Genomic DNA, 23916 nt, shown 5'->3' on the forward strand with positions numbered 1-23916 from the left:
CCAATTCAAGATAAAATAAAAATTTAAGTTAACTCTTTAAAGATTTTCTTCTGGTTATTGAAATGCATAATAATTAGTTTATAGAATCATGCATATTAAAACTTTGATCTTAGTTTTTATTTCACCTGAAACTAACTATATTTGTAATCTATCTTTTATGATAATTACTTTTTTAATATAGATAGATATTCTGTGTTGTTGCAGGAATTTGGTGAGAACTAATCAAAGTCTGAAGAAACTAGACATCACAATAACATTGTTCTATTTAATTTTATTTCTACCAAAACTGTAATTCTTTTATCTTATAAGTTATTGGTTTTTTCCTTTTTACAACTACATAAGAATAAAAATTAATTTCAAATCAATATTAAAATTAATTAGTTTTATACAGATATTTATATTTCATGTAATTTTTTTTAATGAAATAATGGAATTTTAGTGCTTTTCTGTTACTAATCATAATTTTGATAAATTCCATTATTTGTTTTCGAAGATTTTTGTTTATATCAGTAATTGATGATTATACTACGTGTTTGACTGTTTGTGATTTATTATGTATATTTTTTTGTTGTCAATGTCATTGTTAAATTGTATTTTTATTAAAAAAAAAAAAAAGAAAAGAGAAAATATATTAAGCATGCATTTTAAAACTGTAATTTTTTGTTATTAGAGTAAGAGAACAGTAATTTAATTATATTAATATTTATAATATGGTTTTATAATGAACTGAACATAAAAGGATATAAGCAACTAATATCATTACGTAATAGCGAAAACAAAAATTAATATGCAATTCATCATATAGTGTTCTACTTAGACGAATTTGTTTTCAGTTGAAACTAAGAAAATTCATTTTATCAGAAGTTTTGGATAAGTTGAATTTAAATACAGAGATTTTTCTCTTGTTTTATAGAAAATATTTTAAAGGAATTGTAAAACTGATGTCATTTACAATTAATTTGTAAAAAAAAATACTAAATGTAAATTTTGATCTGTTTGTTAAATTCTATTTTAATGAATGGTGTGAGAATAATTTTAAAGAAGTTATGCTAGAAATAATTTTATCACTCAGGCACTAAGCCACATTTGTCAGTAATGAGCAGTATCATATTTTTAAAAGAATTTTATAAGCATTCCATTGTTGTAGTTAAGGTTATGTTATTGATTAATTGTTATTGAATTGATGAAAGTATTTTTTTAGTTTTTTTTTTGTTATGGTTTAATTTTTTAAAAGATGTAATTTATTTTGGAAATGAGGACAAAGTTGAATTGTTTTTTTTTTAAAATATAATGTATAAAAATTAGTAATGGCCTGTAGTACCCATTTTTTTTTTTTTTTTCATAAAAAAGATGTAATGACTGCAATGAATCCCTACCAAATACATAACAGTCTCTATTACCAGAGAGATCCTAAGTTTAAGCTGATTGAGATTAATAAACTCATCCAAGTAATTTTTATCTGTCGGAGTATGTTGATGTAAATGAAAATCAGTGAACAAATAAGTCAGTATCAATGACTAATAATTAAGTCATTGATTTAAGTTCAACTTAATTACTTCACTGCGTATTACGTATGAAAACTTGTATTAGAAATATAGATTACAGAGTTCTGATAGTCTAAATGATGTTCTATTTTTTTTTAAAAACTAATAATGTTGCCTGACTATGTAAAATTGGTGTTTTTAATCGGTTGACTAATATTTTATTTAGTTAAGTGTGACTTTTTAATTATTTATAGTTTCATCATGGTGTTATTAAAAAAAAATAAAGAAATATATCAATTGATTTACTGTTCAACACAATGAAATGTATGTCTTAGAAGTTTTTTTTTGAAATGAAAACAATTTCAAAGATATAATTCTTGTTATGGTGTCTGATAGATGAAAACACTATTATGTCCATTGGAGGTTTATACTTTGTGACATTTATCAATTGTAATTGTTAAATGAGAACTTGTTAAAGATCTTTACCAAGTCCTCTGCTAATTTAACAGAATGTTTGTTAAATAACAGTATATTGGTACACACTTACATAAAAATTTACAGGTGTTGAATGAAAATGATGTTCGTTCACTTTTATGCATTTGTCAACGTATTTGACCATGTTCCTGGCTACTCTTCTTAGCTGTTCCCTGTCTATTTTCCGGATGTTATTGGTAATGCTTGTCTTCATTTCCTGCAGGGAGTGTGGATTGCTTCTACAAACAATTTCTATTTAGTAATCCCTCAGAAAGAAGTCTGGACTAGTCACATTAGGCGATCTTGGCCACAATCCTTTTGAAATGATTCTCCCACACCAAAAATATCCTATAGTATCTCCATCTGGCAAGTGGCACTGTCCTGTTGCAACGAGCAGTCACGCTCATCCCCTTGCAGTAATGCTATGAACTGTTGGATTAATAATAAATAATTCCTTGGTAGACGGAAGCATCCACAATTTAAAAGAAAAACAAGAGTCCTAATATCCATTGCTTTGAAACTACACACCATACGCTTATTTTTTGTGGGTGTAAGGGAGATTCAAAGAAAATGTGTGGGTTTTCAGTACCCATCAAGGTGAAACCACGCTTCATCTGTGAAAGACACTACCTAAAATACCAGTGTTGCCTCTAATGAAGTTACTGTCAATGATTCAACAGTCATTGACACTGACACGCAGCATAAGATTTCATCTCTAAATAAGTAACCATAATGAATACACTTTCTTCAACAGTAACTGCATTTTAATAAATACATGATTATGCAGCCTTGTTCAAAAACCAATATTCAACACAGTGGCAATACTCTAATGCGTAGGCTATTACAGTACTTCTCACTTCAGCTCCAGTTACCCATCTCACAGCAAAATATGCATTTTAACAAAAATAATGCTTTTAGAATAAAGATTGATGTAGCTTCTTTAATTAGAACACACTGTATATGTATGACTGTGTGATTATAAGTTTTTAAATATATTATGATGTACACGGGATAGGTATATCCATTCGGTGAAGAAAAGTTGGAACTTGTTGTAATGAGCTGTGTTATGGTAACGCAGGCATTTATTTTATCATTTCTAAATATTTTCTTTGTAAAACTGTGACTCAATTTTTAAATTTATTGAATAATGATAATGCTTGATCCAATAAGTTAATGCTAACTGGTTGTTGAAAATCTGTTGTTAATAAGACAAAACTTTGAAATTATTGGTACATATTCAGCGGAGATAACATGTATTTGGTATGCTCAAAGAATTAAAGATTTTTTTTTAAATAAAAAAGAGCAGTTTAAGTTGGGTTTATGGATATTTATTTTGGTGATATATAGTTAATATTGAAATTTTTATCTAAATTAATAATTTTTATTGAGAAAGAATTAATTTATCAAGTACAAAATATGTATTTTTTAATTATTAATCGCAATGATTGTTATATAAATATTCTATTACCATCATTGATATATTTTTAATGATTTATTAACTCATTCATCGCCTCGATTGTATTAATGTGCGATAAAAATTAATTCCCATAATGCCACAATTTGAAAATACATTCTTTGTTTTGCAAACTTTAATGTTGTGTAAAATTACAACGCTCAAATCAGTCCCTTTCACATATTAATTTATTCAGAATAAAAAGGAAGATTTTCTCCTGTTTTAAATCCATATTATATAAACAGTAATGTTTATATAATAATGTAATTTTATATAATGTTTATTCTGTTTTGTTCTGAATACAATAAACAAGGAAGTAATTTGATGAGGAATAATTTGATTTTTACTTTCCTGATTATAGCAACATATGCTGCTAGAGCAGCTATAGCTGCAATGGGAAGTATTGGTCAAAAAATATTCTAAAAAAATTTGTCTTTTTTAAGTTTTGTGCATAAAGGAGACATATAAAAAATAGATTTAAATAAATTGTAAATATTCTGGGAAACGAATCTTATTCCAATCCGAGTATAAAACAAAAAATATTTTTGTCAGATGGGAGTTTGTGTGTATGGTCACACAAACTCTATATTTGCTGTATATTAGCTGTATTTGGTCTTATTACTCTAGATCCTATCGACTGATTTTCTTCAAACTTGGTAGACAAGTACCACCTTCAAGGTGAAATAATGTATTAAATTTTTGCAAATATTGGAAACAGAGGTGGGGTGATTTGACTGAAATAAAATGTAAAATCCTTACTGGGGCGCTTTAGTGAAAAAAGTTTTCTTACTGAAGTTAAACTTTTCTTTATTGAAATCACAAATTACCATAAAAATTTATTTAACCCTGAATGTGACTGGATATTTGTCTTCGTGTAGTCGCATATAAATTCCAAGAGATGGCAATTTCAATCATTTTAAGGCGGGAATTCCTGATGCAGCATTATCAGGGATTATTTTACTTCAGTTATGATGAATTCAATGACCGTACGTATATAACAAGATGCGTGCATTATTTTTTTCCTGTTTTTCACTCATTTTTCATATAATGGCAAAAAGGAAGCTTCTTACAAATTCTGAAATCAAGCAATTAGCGCATCAAAGTGATGGTGACAAAGATTTTTCTGAAATTTCTTCAGCAGCACTAGTAAGAGTGAGAGTGACCTTGTAGACAGTAGTCCTTCACCCGACTAAGTGTCGGGTGAAGGCGAGTGATTTCGATCCAGTTCCATCTTCTACCATTCTAATATATAATATTCAGCAGGGAACAATTCTTCAATCTCATTTTGATCTGGTCAAATACTTTTATTTTTCTTTCGATGATGAAATATTAGATATAATTACAAAGGAAACATGCATTCATGGAGACACAAATAAACAAACAGCAACTCCATCGACTAAAAGAAGCTAGGATTTCATCACGGTCTCCCCCAAATGTTAGTGATATGAAAGCATTTATCGGTATGATAATCAACATGAGGCTTCACCCCACATCTGATATAAAGGACTAATTTTTTTAAAAGTCGGGTATATAAATTTCCCTTTTCGGTGATGTGTTTGCACGTGTTGAATTTTGTTTATTATTCTGGTATATGCATTTTTCTCATACTGAAGGAAATAAAAATTATCGAAAGAAGAATTTATCGGGAATGTTATGGACAAAATTATACAGAAGTGCTGTTTGTTTTATTCACCAGGCCTGTCCATATCGGTAGATGAGAGCACTCATTAGCTTCAAGGGGAGGGTAAAATTCAAAGTCTACAACCCAAATAAACCGGCAAAATTTGGAATGAAGATATTTTCCTTATCTGATAGTTCAAATGGATATTTATTCAATTTTGAACCTTACACGGGAAAAACTCAGCCTTTCTTCTTTTGCGCAGATACTTATCGTCTTGTATCATAATTTTTTTACTTTTCCTAACATAAATTTTCTTTCTATATTCTGTTATAATATTTTCTAATTTTGAATATCCTAAAAATTCCAATTCCATATCACGAACAAACCGTACAATTTATAATTCCTTCCTCTTACAACAATTAATACATTTTCTTCAGGTCGCATATCCTTCATTACCACAGCCGTTTTCTGATTCATATACAATTTTTAATCGATCTACATTTCTAATCTATTCTATTTTTCAATCTATTCAGATCGGGCTTTGATATTTAATATTATTTGTGGCTTTATAAGGATTTCAGCATAGGTTAGTAATGGACCAAACGCCAAGATTCTTTAGTGAATTATGTTACTATAAACTGAACCGTATCATATATATATTAACTAATCCGTAAATATTATTTTACAAAAATTTTATTTACTCGGTTATTCCAGTTCCTTACGATGAAGAAATTATTTCATTTTTAATGTTCTAGTTTCTGTTAATTTAATTTTTATCAGTAGCCTTGAAAAAATTGATTGTAAAAAAATAATAAATAAAATTATTATTAACAAATTTTAAAATGCCTACAGAAATAATGAGACTATAGAGTTCATTTTTTCATAACGTATTTATTTCTGTGACACGGTTACTAATTTTTTTTTCTTTTTTAATTATTCCACGATTCTATAATTTATTGCATTGTCTATGTACATCCTGTTATAAAAATTTATTAATTTTTTTATGGCAATAATAAAATTATTTATTAACTCTTCATTAATTGAAGAATTTAAATCATTGAAAACATGAAATTAAAGTTATTCAAGGATCATTCAGTAAATAAAGAGACAAAGCTCATCGTTTTAATATGGTTTATTCAATAAATATAATCTTATCTATCTTTCAAAATAATCCCGAGATACAACTGTACACTTCTCATATAATTTAACAGTTTTTATTGTGCCGATAGCAAAGATTTCTTTGTATTGAAGTCTAATATTGTTTTATTCACTAATTTTTACTTGTTTGTTGCTGTGAGAATTAATTCCATGAAATGATTCCTTCAGAAATTTGGAACTTAAAAAAAAATTTGAGGTGTAAAATTTTTAGTAGACATTTCGTTTTAATTTTCATTGATTTGAAGTATTGCTTTGTAGTGTGGAAAATGAGCATTATCTAGAAGTAAAAGCAGTAATTTTCTCTGAAAATTACTTCTTTAAAATTTTTTCAGTATCAGGGACTTTGTTTTATTTTCAGTCGTATCTATGTAGCGCTGGACATATTAATAGTATACTGTTCTTACAAAAATCATTGAAAATTGTATTTTTAAGATCAGAACCCTATCCATATCACTTTACTATAGGTTAATTTTAGATGATTGGGTCTTCAGTATTTTCCTTACTGAAAAAAGGGAATTCTTTTACGCCATGCTTCCTTTTCATCATATATATCCAACTCTATTTATATGTCACTATTTTTCCAAAAAAAAATTCATCTTTTGTCAATCAAACAGCATTTTTTGAGTTCTCTACATGTACAGTATACTCGGACATTAGAGAAGGCAATGTGAAACTACTTTATTTCTCGTTCTTCTTTATAAACCTGACATGGAATGATTGTTATTCTTGTTAATAGTATGCGATTTTTTGAAATGACTTTGTTCCATGTTGGATCACCTGCAATCGTTGAACGTACATGTACCTGCAACATACAAATATACATGTACTTACATACACAAAATCTACTTTCTTTATGATTGTTCATAAAGAACAAGAACATAAACCATGAGCAAGAACTCATCTTGCTCATGGTTTATGGTAATTCAATTAGTTATTAACAATTTAGCGCACAATATTGATACTTATATTAAAAGTTTTTATTGACTCTTTCTAGTATCTACTTGAATAAGTTCATCGATTAAAGAAACCAGAGTTGAAATTAAAATCTCAGTCGGTTGCCCCTCACATTAATAACGGTAAGTAACATTTACTTAGCTTCTTATGAATTAAGCCACCAGGTTGGTTTAGTGGTGAACGTGTCTTCCCAAATCATCTGATTTAGAAGTCAAAAGTTCCAGCATTTAAGTCCTAGTAAAGTCAGTTATTTTTATACGAATTTAAATACTAGATTGTGAATACCGGTGTTCTTTGGTGGTCGAGTTTCAATTAACCACACATCTCAGGAATGGTTGAACTGAGACTGCAGAAGACTAAACTTCATTTACACTCATACATATCATCCTCATTCATCCTTGAAGTGGTACCTAATGGTAATTCCCGGAGGCTAAACAGAAAAAAAGAAAAGCTTCTTATGAATTGTCCAAACTATGCAAGCAAATTTGCTTGATTTATATAACTTTACTTAGGCATCTTAGGTTGTTAATTAAACAAGAAATAAAAAAGGTTTTACACCCTCTGTAACAGAAATCTTATTACTGAATGTTATTCACACTTTTCAATAGTACGATTGATTTGTGTAAGATGCATATTAAAATAATTATCTGTCAGCTGTTTTTAATGGCTGTTATTGTTCGAATTTAGGTCTTACTAAATAATGACAGGGATGCTAACTTATGATTGAGTGCTTATTGTGAATCATCTATACCAGTATATCAGTTTCATACTAACTCAAGAGATTCAGATATAATTCTGTGAAAACTTTTCAATAATTTCGGTAATTTTAGTTGGATCCGGCTTCTTCAAATATCTGCTACATGAACTGTTTTAGCATAAGTTAATACAATTTATTAATCGGCACAAAAAAATGAGTAAATGTCAAAAAACTCACATTTTAAATGCACGAGAATATATCTCCAGAAAATGTTTTTGAAGTATTCTTTTTATCGGTGACATTATTGGTATTGTTGTTATTAATGACTTGGAGTATCATATTTTAGAGAAGGTAAACTCTAAGAATAACTTTTTAAATAATTGATTTGTACAGACTGATGTATTGAAAGTTATTTCATGCAACACAGATAATTTTTTATGTTATAAAAAGCAAGTTTATGTAGCAATGCATTTAAGGTCATTATCAGTAGCAACTGTTAATTGAGATTCATTAATATTAAAAGATAAATACTACATACTGCTCTCCTGTGTTTAATATTTTATATAATTTCAACATTACTTCCTCCCATAAATCTGACTAAGAGAGCTCCATTAGATAATGTACAATCTATATTACCATTGAAAAAGTTTAAAAATTTTAATTTGGTATATAACATTTTATTGAAACTTCATTTAACTTCCCTATAGTAAGTAAAATGTATGCATGTTTAGTGCCATACAGTCTTGAAAATGGCTAGATCATGGATACCAGTGTCCTTTGATGGATCAGTTTCAATTAACTGCACATCTCATGAATGGTCACCCTGAGACTGTACAAGACTACACTTCATTTTAATTTATACATATCATCCTCTGAAGTAATACCTTACACTGGTTCCAGAGGCTAAACAGAAAAGAAAGAAGAAGTCTTGAAAGTGGCATAATCAGTTCACAATAATAAGACTTTCATGCCAGACTTACTAAGAAAATTGTGAAGTGAAGAGGTGACTTCATTGAGTCAAACATACTATTACACATCGGCTTAACAAGCCAACCAGAGTGAAGTTCAGCCATAAAAATGTTATCATCACTGTTCACAAAGAGATCTGTTGTGTAATGAACATTATAACTCTGACAAAACAGCTTTGGTAAGCCTTTTGTACCTGTCTTTACAGGACATTCACCCACAAGAATCATGATCAAGTTCCTAGAAAATTGCTAGATCACTTATTTTTTACTAGTGTTCAGATCCTTTTAAATTGTTATCAAGGTAGGTATTTGATTGTTTTTTTCTAATTTGTTGTTTTAGTCAGTTTTACTGACAAGATACATAAACCTAACAAGAACCCTTAATGAGTTTCCATTGGTTTCTCATTGAAGGACCCTGTAATAACATTAAATCTCTTCTTAGACTACACATGTAAAGTGTGAAAAAGGTAAACTAAATAAATAAAGGAAGAATAAATGGATATATGGACAACAGACAGAAAAATGAATGAATAATCTTTTTGTTTGATTCGGTATATAATGGTATGTACATTACGTCAGGAAAGGAAAGTTATGTTACTCCATAAATAAAAAGGAACTGTTCCCAGTATCTGCCATGGTGGATCAAGGGAAATCATGATAAAACCTTGATAAGAGCAGCATCACAAAATGCATAATTAATTAAAATTAATTTGTCACCACTATAATATTTTTCTCATTATCTCAATTCTTATCTATTGTTCTGCTGTCCAGGAATTCAACTGAATGACAAAACTTGTATTTATGAAATGCTCAGAATAAATATTTTTCAAGCAAACATTTGATTAATTGAAATTTAAGCTGTGAGCTCAACAGAAATATTCACTAGTGGGCAGTTGCCTTTTAACAAAAAATAAATAATTCATATTCATTTGCTGAGAATTCATTTTACTTAACAAGAATAATAGGGTAAATATTAAGCGCTTTTTTCTGGTGAAATTTTTTTTATTTTTTACATTCAGGATAAATTTAAGCAAATAATTGCAACGGTCAAAAATACAATTTGGAAAAACTTTACTTTTTTTTCCAAACAAATAAGTTTTCTTTTCATTTTCAATATGAAACAGGAATTCCCACCTTCCTTTTTTCTATGTTTTTTGCCACGAAATTAAAATTTAGGATATTAAATTACTTCTACGATTATTAAAGCATTTTTGAAATCTAAACAGGGATTCCTTCTCCTTTAATTTTTAATTGATTTCAGGAGAACAGGAATTGATGCAAATAGTTTAATACATAAAAAGCGTTAGAATTTTAAGAGTTTATTCCAAATAATAGATAAGAACTAATGCTCAGAATAAATTAGTTTGCAAATAGAAAAAACTGAAACTTTTTTTTTTAATTTGTATGCATTTTTTAATTTTCTTCTTGGCATTGATATCTGCTAGTCAAGGCATATATAAATACATTTTTTAATCTGATCAGTATATAATAATAATATATTATACAGCTCCCTCCAGAAGTGAATAAATATGCTTACACCATGGATAAAGAAAAGAACTGCACAGCATTTGTCTGAATGGATCAGCAGAAACTGTGATAAAACCTTAGACAATATCACAAAATACAAAGTTTTACAATTATTAAATAAAAAATGGCGATATGATTAAAGTCTATATTAATTATTTAAAATAATATTAAGTATTATTTAATAGATGAAATAATACGTATGAATTTACATACATGAAGATACTAAATATTAAAAAAAAACTGATGTGGACATCACATAACTGCCTTGTATGCATATAAAATTACATATATTTTTTTTTTTTTTTTTTTTTTTTTGTCTTCAGTCATTTGACTGGTTTGATGCAGCTCTCCAAGATTCCCTATCTAGTGCTAGTCGTTTCATTTCAGTATACCCTCTACATCCTACATCCCCAACAATTTGTTTTACATACTCCAAACGTGGCCTGCCTACACAATTTTTCCCTTCTACCTGTCCTTCCAATATTAAAGCGACTATTCCAGGATGCCTTAGTATGTGGCCTATAAGTCTGTCTCTTCTTTTAACTATATTTTTCCAAATGCTTCTTTCTTCATCTATTTGCCGCAATACCTCTTCATTTGTCACTTTATCCACCCATCTGATTTTTAACATTCTCCTATAGCACCACATTTCAAAAGCTTCTAATCTTTTCTTCTCAGATACTCCGATTGTCCAAGTTTCACTTCCATATAAAGCGACACTCCAAACATACACTTTCAAAAATCTTTTCCTGACATTTAAATTAATTTTTGATGTAAACAAATTATATTTCTTACTGAAGGCTCGTTTAGCTTGTGCTATTCGGCATTTTATATCGCTCCTGCTTCGTCCATCTTTAGTAATTTTACTTCCCAAATAACAAAATTCTTCTACCTCCATAATCTTTTCTCCTCCTATTTTCACATTCAGTGGTCCATCTTTGTTATTTCTACTACATTTCATTACTTTTGTTTTGTTCTTGTTTATTTTCATGCGATAGTTCTTGCGTAGGACTTCATCTATGCCGTTCATTGTTTCTTCTAAATCCTTTTTACTCTCGGCTAGAATTACTATATCATCAGCAAATCGTAGCATCTTTATCTTTTCACCTTGTACTGTTACTCCGAATCTAAATTGTTCTTTAACATCATTAACTGCTAGTTCCATGTAAAGATTAAAAAGTAACGGAGATAGGGAACATCCTTGTCGGACTCCCTTTCTTATTAGGGCTTCTTTCTTATGTTCTTCAATTGTTATTGTTGCTGTTTGGTTCCTGTACATGTTGGCAATTGTTCTTCTGTCTCTGTATTTGAACCCTAATTTTTTTAAAATGCTGAACATTTTATTCCAATCTACGTTATCGAAAGCCTTTTCTAGGTCTATAAACGCCAAGTATGTCGGTTTGTTTTTCTTTAATCTTCCTTCTACTATTAATCTGAGGCCTAAAATTGCTTCCCTTGTCCCTATACTTTTCCTGAAACCAAATTGGTCTTCTCCTAACACTTCTTCCACTCTCCTCTCAATTCTTCTGTATAAAATTCTAGTTAAGATTTTTGATGCATGACTAGTTAAACTAATTGTTCTGTATTCTTCACATTTATCTGCCCCTGCTTTCTTTGGTATCATAACTATAACACTTTTTTTGAAGTCTGACGGAAATTCCCCTTTTTCATAAATATTACACACCAGTTTGTATAATCTATCAATCGCTTCCTCACCTGCACTGCGCAGTAATTCTACAGGTATTTCGTCTATTCCAGGAGCCTTTCTGCCATTTAAATCTTTTAATGCTCTCTTAAATTCAGATCTCAGTATTGTTTCTCCCATTTCATCCTCCTCAACTTCCTCTTCTTCCTCTATAACACCATTTTCTAATTCATTTCCTCCGTATAACTCTTCAATATATTCCACCCATCTATCGACTTTACCTTTCGTATTATATATTGGTGTACCATCTTTGTTTAACACATTATTAGATTTTAATTTATGTACCCCAAAATTTTCCTTAACTTTCCTGTATGCTCCGTCAATTTTACCAATGTTCATTTCTCTTTCCACTTCTGAACACTTTTCTTTAATCCACTCTTCTTTCGCCAGTTTGCATTTCCTATTTATAGCATTTCTTAATTGCCGATAGTTCCTTTTACTTTCTTCATCATTAGCATTCTTATATTTTCTACGTTCATCCATCAGCTGCAATATATCGTCTGAAACCCAAGGTTTTCTACCAGTTCTCTTTATTCCGCCTAAGTTTGCTTCAGCTGATTTAAGAATTTCCTTTTTAACATTCTCCCATTCTTCTTCTACATTTTCTACCATATCTTTTTTACTCAGACCTCTTGCGATGTCCTCCTCAAAAATCTTCTTTACCTCCTCTTCCTCAAGCTTCTCTAAATTCCACCGATTCATCTGACAACTTTTCTTCAGGTTTTTAAACCCCAATCTACATTTCATTATCACCAAATTATGGTCGCTATCAATGTCTGCTCCAGGGTAAGTTTTACAGTCAACGAGTTGATTTCTAAATCTTTGCTTAACCATGATATAATCTATCTGATACCTTGCAGTATCGCCTGGCTTTTTCCAAGTGTATATTCTTCTATTATGATTTTTAAATTGGGTGTTGGCAATTACTAAATTATACTTCGTGCAAAACTCTATAAGTCGGTCCCCTCTTTCATTCCTTTTGCCCAGCCCGTATTCACCCACTATATTTCCTTCCTTGCCTTTTCCAATGCTTGCATTCCAATCTCCAACTATTATTAAATTTTCATCTCCTTTTACGTGTTTAATTGCTTCATCAATCTCTTCGTATATACACTCTACCTCATCATCATCATGGGCGCTTGTAGGCATATAAACGTTAACAATCGTTGTCGGTTTAGGTTTTGATTTTATCCTTATTACAATGATTCTATCGCTATGCGTTTTGAAATACTCCACTCTCCTCCCTATCTTCTTGTTCATCACGAAACCTACTCCTGCCTGCCCATTATTTGACGCTGAGTTAATTACTCTAAAATCACCTGACCAAAAGTCGCCTTCCTCTTCCCACCGAACCTCACTAATTCCTACTATATCCACATTCACCCTATCCATTTCCCTTTTTAAATTTTCTAGCCTACCAACCTTTTTTAAGCTTCTAACATTCCACGCTCCGACTCGTAGAATGTTATTTTTTAATTTTCTGGTGACCCCTTCCTTAGTAGTCCCCACCCGGAGATCCGAACGGGGGACTATTTTACCTCCGGAATATTTTACCAAGGAAGGCGCCTCCATTATTGTTATGTGAAAATGCAGAGCCACATTTTCTTGGAAAAAAAAAGCAGCTGTAGTTTTCCATTGCTTTCAGCTGCGCAGTACTCAGAGGACTGAGTGATGTTGATACGGCCGTTTAAGTCGTCCTGACTCACGCCCCTAACAACTACTGAAAGAGCTGCTGCCCTCTTTCAGGAATCATTCCTTAGTCTGGCTCTCAACAGATACCTCTCCGATATGGTTGCACCTTCGGTCCAGCTACTCTGTATCCCTGAGCACTCAAGCCCCCTCACCAACGGCAAGGTCTCATGATTCATAGAGGAGGATATATTTTTTAAATATTTATATTTTTTATTACTTTTTTCTTTGTATATATATATTTTTATTGTAATTTATTTTATACATTCGTAGGTTAATATTTCTTAATAAATCAACATATTTAAATTACAAAAAAAGGGAAGAAAGCGAAAGGCACATCAACAAAGTCGGAGTCTTGCTGATGTGCCTTCCCCTTTGTAAGATCCAAATATTTCATTAATTAAATTTTTGTTAGGCTATAACTCTGGAACCAGTGAAAATAAGTACTTTTTTTTGACACTTTTGGTCCAGTTGATTGCAATCTTAAGGGGAGGTGTACAACTATACATTACAACAGTCCTAAATTCAAAATTAAATATTCTACGGCTAATTGTTTTTGAGTTATCTGAGATACATACGTATGTACGTACGTACGAACAGACATCATACTGAAACAAGTCAAAACAGATTCAGGGATGGTCAAAATGGATATTTCTGTTGAAATTTGAAAAACAAAATTTTTCATGATTACAATACTTCCCTGTACTTCGTAGTTCTGCCCTGCTGTTGAAAGTGTTCCAGGAGGAACTGGACTACTTGGTAGAGTTTCTGTTGCTTCCCGGCGGGGGCAAGGAAAACCATTCTCCCTCGACTTGACAAGTTGAGGGAAGCTTTTACGGCAGTAAGTGAGGGTTTCGAGGCCTTGGCCTCCAAGCCCCAAGGTGGTTGTGGTTGTTCAGGCCCCAGTGCAGCCCAGGCGCTACGCTGAGGTCCTGAAAACCAAACGAGAGGCCAGCAAGGCGGTGAAGAAGCCAGAGGTAATCTTCGTAAACAAGGCAGAGGGCTCTAAGACCACGAGTCAAGAATTGAAGCGCGATTTCCGGGAAGCCCTTCGTGGTGACCGAAATCGGCTTAGGATTCGAGACATACGGGAGACCAGCAAAGGGTTAGTTGTTGTTGCGGATAATAAGGAGACTGTCCAAGTCATCAAGGACTCTCCAGCGGTGCAAAAGCTTCAGGTTCAGGTGGACCCCAAGCGGTTGAGGAAGTCCCGAGTCATTATATATGACATCGCGTGGAGTCTCTCTGATGAGGAAGTTCTGTCTCTCATTAGGGAGCAGAATACTGATTTGGATGCGGCCACGTTCAAAGAGCAGTGCAGGCTAGTCTTCAAGACTGGAAAGCGTGATGCCTCTCGGTATCACGTTGTTTTTGAATTAGGTGCTGGTCTCCACCAGAAGTTTTTGTCCGAGGGTAGGGTCTTCGTCGATTTTGCTTCTTGTCGCGTCAAGGAATACCTTGACGTGCAGAGGTGCTATAAATGTTGTAGGTTTGGCCACAGGGCCAAGTTTTGCAAGTATGCGTCGGTCTGCGCGCATTGCGGTGAAGAGGGCCACAAGCGTGACGATTGTCCGCAAAAGAAGGAGGCTTCGACTTGCGTTAACTGCAAGAGGTTACGGAAGAGTCATAGGCACTTCATCAACAGTAGGGAGTGTGGTAGTTATTTGAGAGCGGTTGAGGTTTACTTCAACTCGCTCGATGGTTAGGTTCGGTCAACTCAATGCCCAGGGTGCCTATGCGGTCCATGTAGAGTAGGTAACGTCGTTGAAAAGCGAAGCCTCGATGTTTTACTTCTACAACACCCGTACGTTGTCAAGGGTGACCTGCCAGGTTTTTCAGGATGGAATAAATTCCATGTTTGTGAAAGTAAGTCCGCCGTACTGTGCAGGAAGTCTATAGATAGTGTCTTTATACGGCAAGCCTCTGACACGCATCACGTCGTAGTTAAGCTTGCTGTGGATGGTTTCGACCTAGTTGTGGTTAGTTTGTACTTTCAGTACAGAGATCCCACTGACTTACACTTGGAAAGATGGGATAGAATTATCAGGCTGATAGCGGGTCTTCCTATTCTTATAGGAGTTGATGCGAACGCCAAATCGCTTCTTTGGCACAGTGGGATCACAGATGACGTCGGTGAACTTCTAGAAGGCTTCATCGCGCAGCACCGTTTTGAAGTGTTCAATGTCGCCGGCGCGGTTGGATTGCGGAGGACCTTCCTTGGTAAGGACCATAGGTAAGGATATCCCTGGTAGGATTCTGAACTGGTCTGTAGTCGATGATTGCGAAAGCGATCATCGGCTCATAGTTTTTGATTGGGTAGGTGGGCTGCGCGATGTCTTTAGGGCGGACGCCCCTGTTCAGCAGGGTCGCTTCTTGCACAGGCGGACGGATTGGCCCAAGTTTTCAAACATTCTTGCGGCCAGGATGCGGGTGTTCACTCGTACCCTGGACGAGGTCCCTCTAGATAACCTGGCAGAGAATTTCTCTTCTGCGGTGGTTGAATCCGCAGAACTCTCAATCCCTCGGAGAACGGGTCAAGAGAGAGTAGCTGGTTGGTGGACTCGGGACTTGACTGCGATAAAGCAGGCCGTGGGCCGACTCTGGAGAGCCGCACAGCGTGCGCGTGATACTGACCGGCGCGAGGTCCTGTTTGTGGAATATCGTCAGAAAAGGAACGAGTATTTTCATAGAATTAGGACTTCGAAGCGAGATTCCTGGCGCTCTTTTGTTCAAGAGCAGGGGAATAAAGACCGTTGGGGTGTTGTTTATCGAGTACTTGGTCACAAGCGGAGAAAAGACAATCTTCTGTCGGCTCTCTCGACCCAAGACGGCGTTGTAGTTGAGAAAGATCGTGTTCTATCTCTTCTGATGGACGATCTGCTCCCCGATGATACCGGGGTTGTTGAGACCTCGTATCACCGGAGAGTTCGAGCGGCGGTTGTAGATTTTAACACAGACTCTGTGTCTTCGGAGATTGCTGAGGCGGAAGTCAGCCAAGTAATCTGTAGCCTTGCTAGGAACAAAGCCCTCTGCCTTGTTTCAATTGCAGAAGCGTGGTTGCACGCGGGATGAAATTAGGACTCTCTCGAGTTACTTCAGCGAAAGAAATGTTGTGCTTCGCGATGGCAGTTCGCAAGTAGGAAAGACCCTGTCAAAAGGATGTCCACAGGGCAGTGTATTAGGTCCACTCGTCTGGACCATCGAGTTTGACTCTCTCATGCGGCTACGTTTGCCCGGTAGCTGTCGCGTTGTGGCTTATGCCGACGATGGGCTGCTGCTGGTTGAGGGTGGTTCGCGTGCTGAGATTGAGCTCAGAGCGGCACAGGCATGTAGGGTTTTGCGGTTGTGTAGTCTTCAGCATAAGATGGTTTTCAGTGCGGAGAAAACCAGTATGATGTTTTTGAAGGGCCGTCTAGCTGCAACTCGCCATCCGCGGGTTGTGATGGACGGTCGTTCAATTAGGTATGTCACCCTTCAGAAATATCTGGGTGTTATCCTTGATGAGAGGCTTCTCTTCCAGGAGCACCTTCAGTATGTGGCGAAGAAGGCAGTTGATGCTTTCTTCGGCGTTTGTAGAGCGGTCCATCCCGATTGGGGGTTGAATTTCCGTACCATGCGGATTCTTTACAAAGGTGTTTGCGAGGCCATTATGTTGTACGCTGCCCCCGTCTGGGCTCATCGTTTGCGGTACCAATGTTATAGGTACATTCTATTACAAGCCCAGCGTCTTCTTTTGTTAGCGGTTGTCGGTGGTTACAGGGCTGTCTCGCGAGAGGCAGTAACTGTGATCGCGGGCATCAAACCTGTAGATATTTCGGCTACTGAACGTAGCCAGCGGTATGTTGCAAAGAACGGAGACCTTCTTACTGCTGGGCGTATGCGTGAGGTTGAAGACCAAGGTTTCGACTCTTGGCAAGATAGGTGGAATACTTCTTTGACAGCTCGTTATACGCATGGTATATTCCCCAATGTTAGAGAGTTGCGAGCGGTTAGCTGGGTATCCCCCAATCAGCACACGACACAGTTCCTCTCCGGACATGGAGCCTTTAGGGATAAATTGGCTAGGTTCAGGTTGGTTGATTCCGGCTTCTGTCCGGACTGTAGGGTCGATGACACCGTGGACCATGTCCTACACATATGTCCCAGGTACGAAGCTGAGCGTACCAGAGTTACTAGGGAACTCAAGAGAGTAAACTCTGTTTTGGATCTACGAGTCAACTGGAGGACTCGTAGAGAGTGGGCTATAGTTGCTGGCTTCCTTCGCTTCCTCGCCCTGAGCAGGACGGCCGAAGGGATTTAGCAGGTGATAGGAACCTGGGTGGTTAGGGACCGCCTGGGCAGTTGACTGGCCGAAGGTAGGCGCTTAAGGCAGCGTGCCTCGGTTAGAATAATTGGTGTTATTCTGTTGGAGTAAAGCCTTCTCTAGGTCTATAAACGCCAAGTATGTTGGTTTGTTTTTCTTTAATCTTCCTTCTACTATTAATCTGAGCCCTAAAATTGCTTCCCTTGTCCCTATACTTTTCCTGAAACCAAATTGGTCTTCTCCTATGAATTTGTATCGGTGTAATTTTGATGATTCTTTAAAATATTTACACCCTGAGTTTGTTACTTCTGGGGTACAGGCCTTTTGGTGGATTGTCATCGGTGAACAATCTGTGAAAAAATGCCCATATTGTTTTTCTCATAGCTTAAAGACTATATACATATTCTTTTACAATAGATTTATAGTTTAACTCATAAGTCTATTTTTTACCACCGAGAACTCTTCCATCTTTAAGAAATATTTTCTTCATTTTTCTTTTAATTCCTTCAACCTAACACCCCTCATTTTCTAAATTCAGTCTATATAGAAATTCACTATAACAACTTCATTCCCATACAGTTTACTTTAAAGCAATTTTATACATATTTTACAATCAGTAAGATTTAGAATATTTTGCCACAAAAAAATTCTATTTTTTCTGCTGTACACACACGCACAAAAAATTTCAAAGCATTTCTCATTGTCAGTTTTTTTAAAAAGTAAAGTATCATTTTAAAGAAAGAATTCCCAGTAAATTTTTTTTTAAATAATTAAATATAAAAAAATAAATAAGGTTTTTCTAATAACATGATTATTTGATACAAAAAATAACAAAGTTACAATCATCACTGTACGTTTCTTTTATTTCACAGCATATATTTTCGTATTAATCCCTTAATAAATATGCATGTAACACCATCATCACTCCTGACCGGTGTGTATACTAAATTGTTGTGAGATGACAATGGTACTTAGTAGGATCTTTTTTTTTATCAGATTAAAAAATTACAGGTCTGTCTGGAAAACAAATATAGATGATGCTTATTAAGAGAATGCATAATAAGGTCTGAAGTTATAGGATCCTCATATAAATTAAATTTTGTATAATTTAAAGATTTACAGTGTTAAAACTGCTGAAAAGTGACGCAGTAAGTATCCATATAAAATAAAAATATGTGGCTAGAATTGAATAGGTTTGGCTGAAGCATATCTGATAACAGAGTTGCTTCAGTAAATTCATAACAGCAGTGATTTTATTATAAAATCATCTAATAAAAATATTTTTTAGAGTTGTCAAATATAATAATTAAAATAGTATATAAAAAAGTGCAAATGTCATCCAAGAATTATATATAATTTTAAAAGTTTTATATAATTATTTTATAAAACAAATCCTGTGCTTTATTAACAATGTTATGCTCTACTCACCCCTTACTACTCGCAGATTAAAGTTTCGTGCTTTTTATTTTACTAAAAAACAAGATTCCAATTTTTTACACACCATTTACCTGCAACAACATTTTTCACACGTGAATTTATATTTAAAAAAAAAAATAAATATACAAACAATGAATAAATGTTATAGTTTTTAGATTACTATAAAAACAGGTTTTCAGTTTTTCTTCTTAGTTTTATTGTTTGCATGTCGAAACAAAGATAAAGAAATTCTAAATTCTAATAAAAAATTTCAATTAAAAAGATCCCTTTTAGCATGCCAGAAGGTAGATTTCACCGGCGCTAAGTAGAAGATAAAAAAGATTTCCACCTAAAGTTAAGAAAAACTTCAAAATTTACTCAATATGTCAACGGTTGCATGTGAAAAAAAGTTTCGCATGTTTAGCATACGACAAGTCTCATCTTCTTATAATTCCAGCAACATTTCGGTCATCCCTTGTCGTAAGGGTTGGTCATTTTACAAATTGTTACAGACAAAAGTTTTAGGTAATGTTCCTTAAAAATAACTCATCCCAAAATCAATTTAAACCGATTTGATACTGTGCCTATTAAGCGAGGTATGATTCTTTTTTGTCTTTGAAACCCCTTGGGCCAATGGTTGGTGATATAAAAAAAAATTTACTTCGATAAGTTTTAGGGCCTTATCCAAAGAATAGTAGGAACTTTAAATGAAGTCAATATTTTACTTAATAAGAAAGTTATAAGTTATTTTTTTGTAAAAGCCCCTCCATTTCCACCCCGATGGTCCGATTTTGGCCATTACCAAACACATCTGAGATTTTGGGATGAGTTATTTTTAAGGCACAATTGGAAAGTTACCGGCACAAAATTACGGCAGTTATAGAATCCACTTTTTTTTGTCTTCAGTCATTTGACTGGTTTGATGCAGCTCTCCAAGATTCCCTATCTAGTGCTAGTCGTTTCATTTCAGTATACCCTCTACATCCTACATCCCTAACAATTTGTTTTACATACTCCAAACGTGGCCTGCCTACACAATTTTTCCCTTCTACCTGTCCTTCCAAAATTAAAGCGACTATTCCAGGATGCCTTAGTATGTGGCCTATAAGTCTGTCTCTTCTTTTAACTATATTTTTCCAAATGCTTCTTTCTTCATCTATTTGCCGCAATACCTCCTCATTTGTCACTTTATCCACCCATCTGATTTTTAACATTCTCCTATAGCACCACATTTCAAAAGCTTCTAACCTTTTCTTCTCAGATACTCCGATCGTCCAAGTTTCACTTCCATATAAAGCGACACTCCAAACATACACTTTCAAAAATCTTTTCCTGACATTTAAATTAATTTTTGAAGTAAACAAATTATATTTCTTACTGAAGGCTCGTTTAGCTTGTGCTATTCGGCATTTTATATCGCTCCTGCTTCGTCCATCTTTAGTAATTCTACTTCCCAAATAACAAAATTCTTCTACCTCCATAATCTTTTCTCCTCCTATTTTCACATTCAGTGGTCCATCTTTGTTATTTCTACTACATTTCATTACTTTTGTTTTCTTCTTGTTTATTTTCACGCGATAGTTTTTGCGTAGGACTTCATCTATGCCGTTCATTGTTTCTTCTAAATCGTTTTTACTCTCGGCTAGAATTACTATATCATCAGCAAATCGTAGCATCTTTATCTTTTCACCTTGTACTGTTACTCCGAATCTAAATTGTTCTTTAACATCATTAACTGCTAGTTCCATGTAAAGATTAAAAACTAACGGAGATAGGGAACACCCTTGTCGGACTCCCTTTCTTATTAGGGCTTCTTTCTTATGTTCTTCAATTGTTATTGTTGCTGTTTGGTTCCTGTACATGTTAGCAATTGTTCTTCTATATGAACGTATATTTACATATAAATATACAACTGATGGGGCAACTACAATTTTTCGTACTGTGACTAGCAAACATTTTACAGTACTGTTTTCTTAACACTGTATTGCATTTATTAAAATAACCTTGTGTCATGACAACATAACATGTAATGTAAGATACAGACAACAGATTATCGATCTAATTTTTTGAATACTGCATCAAGAAAACTGAGTATTTTAACCCTTTAATTATTTCTTATGATAGAATATTGTTAAATATTGTATGATATAACATTCACATTGAAAATGTTAATATTAATGCTATAGATTGTATAACTTCAGTCAGTATGACTTATCCCACTCTTCACACATGTTCACACATGTCCAGATATTAGTTTAAAGTAAACTAATATCTGGAGATAGGATAGTTTGAATGGAATTTTACTTTTTTTGTAGAAACTGCTCAAGCGAGTCTTTTTTTAAATTAATTTCTCATTTAATCATTTAAGGTAGAAACCCCTCAAGTAAGAATAAGCTTTTCTTAATAGAGTAAAATGTAGCATATAAGTGTGATGCAACCTTACCTTTTGATAGATAAATTTGAATTTCAGTTATGAATAGATTTAAAAGACCGATCAGTTGATAAATCCATGATGATGTAGGAGTTGAAGGCTTGAAGTGTTTTTACCTAATGGAAGTAGCTATAAAATGCTCTTGAAATCATGTTATTGCATATGAAGCATTCAGTAATTCAGTATGAAAGTAAATCAAACCCAGATGACAGCGTATGACCATCACCAGTTGCTGGTTACCTGGTAATATTAAGAAATGGAAGATTTAAAATAAGCCATAATACTACTGTCTTTAAAGATTACTTAACATTAGTTAACTCTTCTAGATATTGCAGATCCTTGACATAATTTTAATGTCTTTTAAAAAAAACAATTACTAAATTCACAAGATATTCAAAATTAGAATAAAAAGTATCTTTGTTAACAGCAGATTTTTTAAACTTCTGTAAGGATGAATTGCTACATCACCTTCATTTGTAACATAATTATGTATTAGCTATCTGTGTTATTTGTCTATTTTACATATTTGATAATAACGTAACTACTTAGTTTAGTTTCTTGCATGCAGTTGTCAAAAATTGGCCAAATCAAAATTGATAAAAATCTCTCCCAACTCAAGCGTCATGTATAAGATTCATTTTAAAATCCCCCTTCTCCATTACAGATCATGTATTTAAAGCTTGCCTTGTCCTTAATTCCATGTTTATACAGTAGCATTTCATCTATTTGGGCAGAAGATCTTTCTGAACCATTTCAGTAAAAATTATATTTTTTTTCCTAAAAGCACATAAAAACATGATCTATAATAAGAAAGTCCTCTCGACGCAAGTAAAAGTGAATTTTTTCATTTTTTTACATTTTCCTAGTGAGATAGAGGCTACTAGACTGAGAAGGAGGGTCAGACTAGCAGCTGGACTCAACATCTGTTAGTTTCAGCTCTTCTCATTCAAGTTTTCATTGAACTTGAATTATATTTTTTCTATACAAGTAAGAGTAAAAAGGATTTAGAAGAAACAATGAACGGCATAGATGAAGTCCTACACAAGAACTATCGCATGAAAATAAACAAGAACAAAACAAAAGTAATGAAATGTAGTAGAAATAACAAAGATGGACACTGAATGTGAAAATAGGAGGAGAAAAGATTATGGAGGTAGAAGAATTTTGTTATTTGGGAAGTAGAATTACTAAAGATGGAAGCAGGAGCGATATAAAATGCCAAATAGCACAAGCTAAACGAGCCTTCAGTAAGAAATATAATTTGTTTACATCAAAAATTAATTTAAATGTCAGGAAAAGATTTTTGAAAGTGTATGTCTGGAGTGTCGCTTTATATGGAAGAGAAACTTGGACAATCAGAGTATCTGAGAAGAAAAGATTAGAAGCTTTTGAAATGCGGTGCTATAAGAGAATGTTAAAAATCAGATGGGTGGATAAAGTGACAAATGAAGAGGTATTGCGGCAAATAGATGAAGGAAGAAGCATTTGGAATAATATAGTTAAAAGAAGAGACAGACTTATAGGCCACATACTAAGGCATCCTGGAATAGTCGCTTTAATATTGGAAGGACAGGTAGAAGGGAAAAATTGTGTAGGCAGGCCACGTTTGGAATATGTAAAACAAATTGTTAGGGATGTAGGATGTAGAGGGTATACTGAAATGAAACGACTAGCACTAGATAGGGAATCTTGGAGAGCTGCATCAAACCAGTCAAATGACTGAAGACCAAAAAAAAAAAAAATTACTGTAATGTACTCGTTTGTGTATATTAAACAATGTACATTAATGTATATATATATATATATATAAAAATATAGTTGCCTAAAGTTGCTTCTAGACCACTTAAATTTAATGAATAAATAAAAATGGATGATTATGTTAATTTTTTAAAGCTCTTCATGCATTTGTTATAGTCTTTTGATTATCTCATGTTTTTTACTAACATGACTGCAACAATACTTATAATTCCAGATTGAAAGTAGTAACAAATTTTTCTAAACAGAGTTTATGTTATACTCTGAATGTTATGTTATAT

General features: G+C 33.5%; 1 long non-coding RNA gene across 7 annotated transcripts in view; it reads right to left on the bottom strand.

Moving 5' to 3' along the window:
* Positions 1–6151: 6151 nt before the first annotated feature.
* Positions 6152–23916, bottom strand: part of LOC142327125 (uncharacterized) — an 86805-nt gene continuing 69040 nt past the window's right edge. For all 7 annotated transcript variants that reach the window (XR_012756925.1, XR_012756924.1, XR_012756928.1 and 4 more), the window contains 3 exons: positions 21893–22120; positions 19462–19541; positions 6152–6992 (listed from right to left, as the gene is read on the bottom strand). This is a non-coding gene — a long non-coding RNA (uncharacterized LOC142327125). The remainder of the gene's footprint in view (positions 6993–19461; positions 19542–21892; positions 22121–23916) is intronic.

Source organism: Lycorma delicatula, chromosome 6 (genome assembly GCF_047948215.1).
Source record: "Lycorma delicatula isolate Av1 chromosome 6, ASM4794821v1, whole genome shotgun sequence".
Classification (NCBI taxonomy): Eukaryota; Metazoa; Arthropoda; class Insecta; order Hemiptera; family Fulgoridae; genus Lycorma; species Lycorma delicatula.